The sequence below is a fragment of the Fundulus heteroclitus genome, unplaced genomic scaffold (assembly GCF_011125445.2).
Source record: "Fundulus heteroclitus isolate FHET01 unplaced genomic scaffold, MU-UCD_Fhet_4.1 scaffold_719, whole genome shotgun sequence".
In the NCBI taxonomy this organism is placed as follows: domain Eukaryota; kingdom Metazoa; phylum Chordata; class Actinopteri; order Cyprinodontiformes; family Fundulidae; genus Fundulus; species Fundulus heteroclitus.
The window spans coordinates 44,359-50,073 of record NW_023397164.1 but is presented as its reverse complement, the minus strand read 5'-3'; the positions used below and the strand labels follow the sequence as shown (position 1 = coordinate 50,073).

The following is a 5,715-nucleotide window of genomic DNA, read 5'->3' as shown; positions in this document are numbered from 1 at the left end:
AGTCTGGAATATCAACCATATAGAGTGAGGAATTACAGGAGCGTGATGGATGATGTTATAAGAGCGAAACATACGGGGTCTGGCAAGAGATATGAATGAGTTTCAAATCCACCACCAGTATGCGCAGTTAGATTACCTTAAAAGCTGAAAGAGCATTGAGCAGCTAAGATGAATGAATGTTCAGGACAGATATATGAGGCATTGCTGATGATGACCATCAGCCCAGTTGTTGGAGAGAAGCCATCGGGGCTCCACAAACAGCTGCTGTTGTGGCAGCTCCCATCCTGAATAATTGGCTGGAATAACGCTAGATGGAAGGCCACAAGATTCTAACGGTTCTCTAAGATGTTTCCCCATGTGTGCTGACATGGGGAACCCTCTGATGTAATGAAAAGAGCTTTGGAAAGTGGGGACATTTGCACGTTTAGAACAAATAAACATAGTGAGAAAGTATTGGAGTACCAATATTTTATTTTAATTATGTTTATCATTTATTAATTTTATTAGTATTATTTTAGTGATCAATGGTGTTAAATGTAAATATGCATTTATTTTGTGTAAATGTCTTGTGCGTATAGTGTGTAAAGTGATGTAATAAATTGTATTGTCACATAGAAGATTAAAGGACACCAGGAAGAATAGCTTAGTTTATGCTGAAGCTAATGGGGATCCAAATAAAACAAACAAACAAATTCCAGTCCGGTCATAAACCAGTTTATGCCCAAACTGCTTTTCTCTTTATCCAACACACACAAACAAACCGCCAGCTGGTTGCAATCTGCTTCTACCCTCACAAACAAAACCAGCATCATCATCATCATCATCAGAGCCCAGGTGTCTGTCTGATCTCAGCTCTTCTTTCTTTCTCTGGATTTTTACAACAAGTGGACGTGTCCAAATGTTGGACTGGTCCTTTCTCAGTGGAGGACAATGTGTGTCTGAGAGACATGTAATGTCCATGTTTGCTGCTGAAAGAGACTGATGGTCTGACCCCCCTCCTCCTTTCAGGGTGGAGCCTGCTGGAGTCCGATGGTTGACACCAGGTCTGAGGAAGTGTAAGTGTGTTTTTCATTTGATTCATGACAACAAAGCAGCTCACATTCAACCATCTTCAAACTGTCCATCACTCATTCAGGAGTCATCATCAAAGTGTCAATAAATGATCAATGACTGCAGCTGGATTGTCTTTGTTCTCTCCATCAGATTCCTGTCAACTCACAATCGACACAAACACAGTGAGCAGAAAACTTAAACTGGCTGAAAACAGCAGGGAGGTGACATTTGTGGAGGAGCTTCAGTCATATCCTGATCATCCAGACAGATTTGATCGTCCTCAGCTGCTGTGTAGAACTGGTCTGACTGGTCGCTGTTATTGGGAGGTCGAGTGGAGAGGAGACGTTAATATATCAGTGAGTTACAGAAGAATCAGGAGGAAAGGAGACATTAGAGACTGTTGGTTTGGATGGAATGATCAGTCCTGGAGTCTGAGATGCTCTGATCGTCATGGTTACTCTGTCTATCACTATAACACAACAACATCTATCCCCTCATCCTCCGTCTCCTACAGAGCAGCAGTGTATGTGGACTGTCCTGCTGGTATTCTGTCCTTCTACAGAGTCTCCTCTGACTCACTGATCCACCTCCACACCTTCAACACCACATTCACTGAACCTCTGCTTCCTGGCTTTGGGTTCTGGTCCAGTTCTGGTTCCTCAGTGTTTCTGTGCTGATTGAGTCTAAAGAGTCTCCTCCTGTCAGAGAAAGCCTCTCCCTGTTGAACAGATAGTTCAGTCTGTTCATGTCTGTCTCTTTCACTCAGAAACACGTTTTCACATTCATGGATTCAATCTGTTTCTTTGTGAAACTCTTCTAAATGATTCCTTGGAAACTTCTTACTCTTCCAGTCCTTTAAAGATGGAAGCTGGGATTGTTCCAGGATCCACATGTTGGTTTTCTGCCTGTTTCCAGTCAAAGCTTCACTCTGAATATCAGCATGTTGACTTTCTCTCTTGGTTTTTTACTTTCATTCATCAGTCAGATTTCATTAAAATGTTGGCCAGTTTTTCTCAATCTCTGGACATTTTCTGTTTCTGTCGGCTCCTATTTTTCTAAACACTTTTTACATTCACATGTTAAATCTTCCTTTTGTTTATTTGCTGCAGTTCCACTTCATGTGTTACAATGAGCAGTAAACAGATTTTCTTCTTCTGTATTTGATTCATTTGTTGCTCATTTTCTTCTGTTCCTATGATCAATTTTCAATATTTCACTAAAACTCTGACACTTGTTTCAATAAAACAGATTTTTTCTATCAACACTGACTTTCAAAAAGTCCTAATTTACAGTAAAACATTTCCATCTTCTTTCTGACATGTTTCTAAATGACAGATTTTATTCTTTAGTTTAATAAATTAGCAGCAGAAACTCAAAGCAATGATGAAATGATATTTCTGCTCCATTTTTCCAAAACTTGAAAACACGTTTCCAGGACACAGGTCCATGTGTCCCCTGGCAGAGTGGACTTTTGAGGCTGATCCAAAGAAGACGTCAGAACAGAACTACAAAATGGGAGGAGGAGGAAAGCGGGAAGCAAAACTTTTCACATCTCAGTTTGTTCCAATGGACCTTGAAGGTGTGTTGTTCTGTCCAACTAAGGTTCTGGTCCTCTTTAACTGACGTGTCTCTGGTTCTGGTTCGATCCGACCCAGTAAACAAACTGTTCCAGAGTCTGTTCTCCCCCCATAATGTGAGCCATCAGAAACATGTGCAGGGTGTTAACGGATTAGAATCTGGAGCTTGATCAGGACTCTTGACTCCGCCCTCTCTGGCAGCTTCTGTCCTGCAGCTTTCATCATCCTGAACAAAGTAGAGAGCAGAAAACTAAAGCTGCTGCTGCTGCTGTTATTGTTCCCTGTTTCCAGACTAGAACGTCCACATGTTACTTTGAGGAAAACTGCCTTTAATTTAACAGAAAGCTTTTCAAACCCAAACTCCCCACATATGACTTTGATTTTTCAGCAAAAGAAACGAGAAAGAAAACCAAACAGCGATATTAACCAGAGGAGACATAAAGGCTTTTACTAAAAATCAGAAGCATGAAAATCAAAGTTCTCTCCTCTGATCTGGTTTTACTATTTTGTTTCATTCATGGATTTGTTGATGAACTTTGGACTCAAATGAAGTCTTTTATTTCATCAGTATAATTTACTTTAGGTTATCCGCAGCAGGAATGTCCTCTGCTGCTTTTTAAAAGCATCCACAGAGTCCAGTGATTATAGCTAATGAGGTTCCTTCCACAGTCTGGGTCCAACATCTTGGACGGATCCGTCTCCTTGGACCCTTAATTGAGTCTGAGGGACCATCAGCAGGTTCTGCTCTGACGATCTCTTGCTCTCAGCTGGACTGTAAGGCTGAATCCAGTCCCAGATGTAGGGAGGGGCTGCTGCCCATGCTGCGCTCTGAATGTCAGAACCAGAATTTTATAGTTGATGCCATGTGCTACAGGGAGCCAGTGGAGAGGTTTTAAAACAGAGGAAATGTGGGCTCTTCTGTTAGTGTGCATCAGGATCCTGGCAGCAGAGATCTGGACCAGCTGTAGACGGGCCAGCTCCTTTTGTTCAGGCAGGGGAACAGATTCCAGTCGTCTAAAGAAGATGAAACCAAAGCATGGATCAGCATCTGGAGCTCATTTTTAGAGACTATTGTTTGGAGCTTAGAGATGTTGCCCAGCTGGAAGAAGCGGGTCTTTAGTTGTCGTTTTGTTCGGTGTTCTGGAGACATGGCTTCATCAGAAATGATTCCTAGATTTCTCCATCTAGATTCTGTTGCCAGGCTAAGATTGCCTAGGTGCTGTTTAATGTCAGGGATAGCTCTATCTGCTGCAATAATGAGAGTCTCAGTTTTAGTTGAGTTTAATTGGAAACAATTATCGCTCAGCCATTGCTTTATATGTAAAGGGAATTGGTCAGGAGCTCAATTTGTGGGCCTGGGACGTCTAAAAAGACATTAAAGATGGTAGGAGACAACACTAAACTGTTGTATTATCCTTCCTAAAACCCAGAACAGAGCAAACCTCTGTTTCTCCTCAGGTATAAAGAACAGAAACATGGCAGAAATCCCACTGAAACATTCATCATTTAAACTTTTCTGCAGCGTCAGTCTCATCTTTCTGCTGTCCTCCTCATCCTGCTGATTGTCGTTCATTTTTACAACTCAACGCTCCTCCAATAAAACACCGCCTCCTGTTTCATTCACCGGCTTCCTGAAGGCATGCTGAGCCTGCGTTACCTTTAAGATGGCTGATAGCTGCTCAGTGAGGTAATTAACAACCTGGTTAAAAATGTGGAGCGGCAGAACAGAGCTGGATGAGCAGAATGTGGCTGACGGATTTAATGAGGTAGAAAACATCAGAAGTTTCAATGTTTCAGGTCCATTTTCTGCTGCCAATCAGCATCTTTAGGAGGTTCTGAGGTTTCATTGAACATATTTCATCCTGACTGACAGCTTCTTGGATTAGCTACACTGAGATGTTGAAATTACTTTGATGTTTCCACAAATTTCTGTTTTTTGCTGGGAAAACAAACTGATAATCAGTCTTCCTGTCTCAGGGCCTTCACTGCATCTGGACATCATCTCCCTGAAGAGCCTTTCTGGATCTTTCTAACTGTGTTTGTCTCATTTATTTTGGACCGGGTCAGGATTTCATACATTGTGTTTCTTTATTTCTTTAAATCCATCTTTGGACGTGTGTTTTAGTCCTCCTCCCTTTCTCAATGTTCCTCCTGATTGGACAGAAAAGGCATTTAGTTTTGCTGAAGCTTTTAGTCTGAAACACATCCAAAGCATTGTGTTCATCTACAGAGAGTAGAAGATGAACTGGAAGATCTCCATGTAGTTTCTGCCTGGTGTGAATGTGTGGATGACTTTTTCTGGGCTGAATATTATTATAGTAGATATCAGGTAAGTTTTAATCAGTTTTACCTTGGAGAAGCTTATTTTACCAGCAGCCACCGTAACAGGAAGAGTGGCAGAGATTCTGAAAGTGACCCACATCTTGGGCTAAATTTCTGCTAGCTTCTTCACATGCAGGAAGATTAAAAGTTCCATGTTTATCATATTCATTGATGGAAATGTATCTTTTCCCCTGTAAGTTCTGCGCCATCAATGTCCTGCTGGCTGTCCTGGGTCAGAGCAGAACTTAGGGTTTGACACTTCTGTAGCAGGTCTTTTTCTTCTAAGTTGGGGAAATTGAGGAGCACACCAAACATGTTGTTCAGGTCTCCAAGATTCTGAAATCTCTCATCAAGTGAAGAAATGGCAGCATCAATGACTACATTAAAAAATGTGGTTTCCAGTTTTTGTAGTGCATCTTGAATGGGCTCATCTGGAGACTCATAGCGAAAGTGTGTTTCTGTATATATATATATATATATATATATATATATATATATATATATATATATATATATATACACTACCGTTCAAAAGTTTGGGGTCACATTGAAATGTCCTTATTTTTGAAGGAAAAGCACTGTACTTTTCAATGAAGATAACTTTAAACTAGTCTTAACTTTAAAGAAATACACTCTATATATTGCTAATGTGGTAAATGACTATTCTAGCTGCAAATGTCTGGTTTTTGGTCCAATATCTACATAGGTGTATAGAGGCCCATTTCCAGCAACTATCACTCCAGTGTTCTAATGGTACAATGTG

At 40.9% G+C, this 5,715-nt stretch overlaps 1 long non-coding RNA gene across 1 annotated transcript; it reads left to right on the top strand.

The window, feature by feature from the left end:
- The first annotated feature begins 1,016 nt into the window (after nt 1-1,016).
- Nucleotides 1,017-1,530, top strand: LOC118561797. Its single transcript, XR_004930267.1, has 2 exons — nt 1,017-1,055; nt 1,204-1,530. It is a non-coding gene; the product is annotated as an uncharacterized LOC118561797 (long non-coding RNA).
- Nucleotides 1,531-5,715: the final 4,185 nt, after the last annotated feature.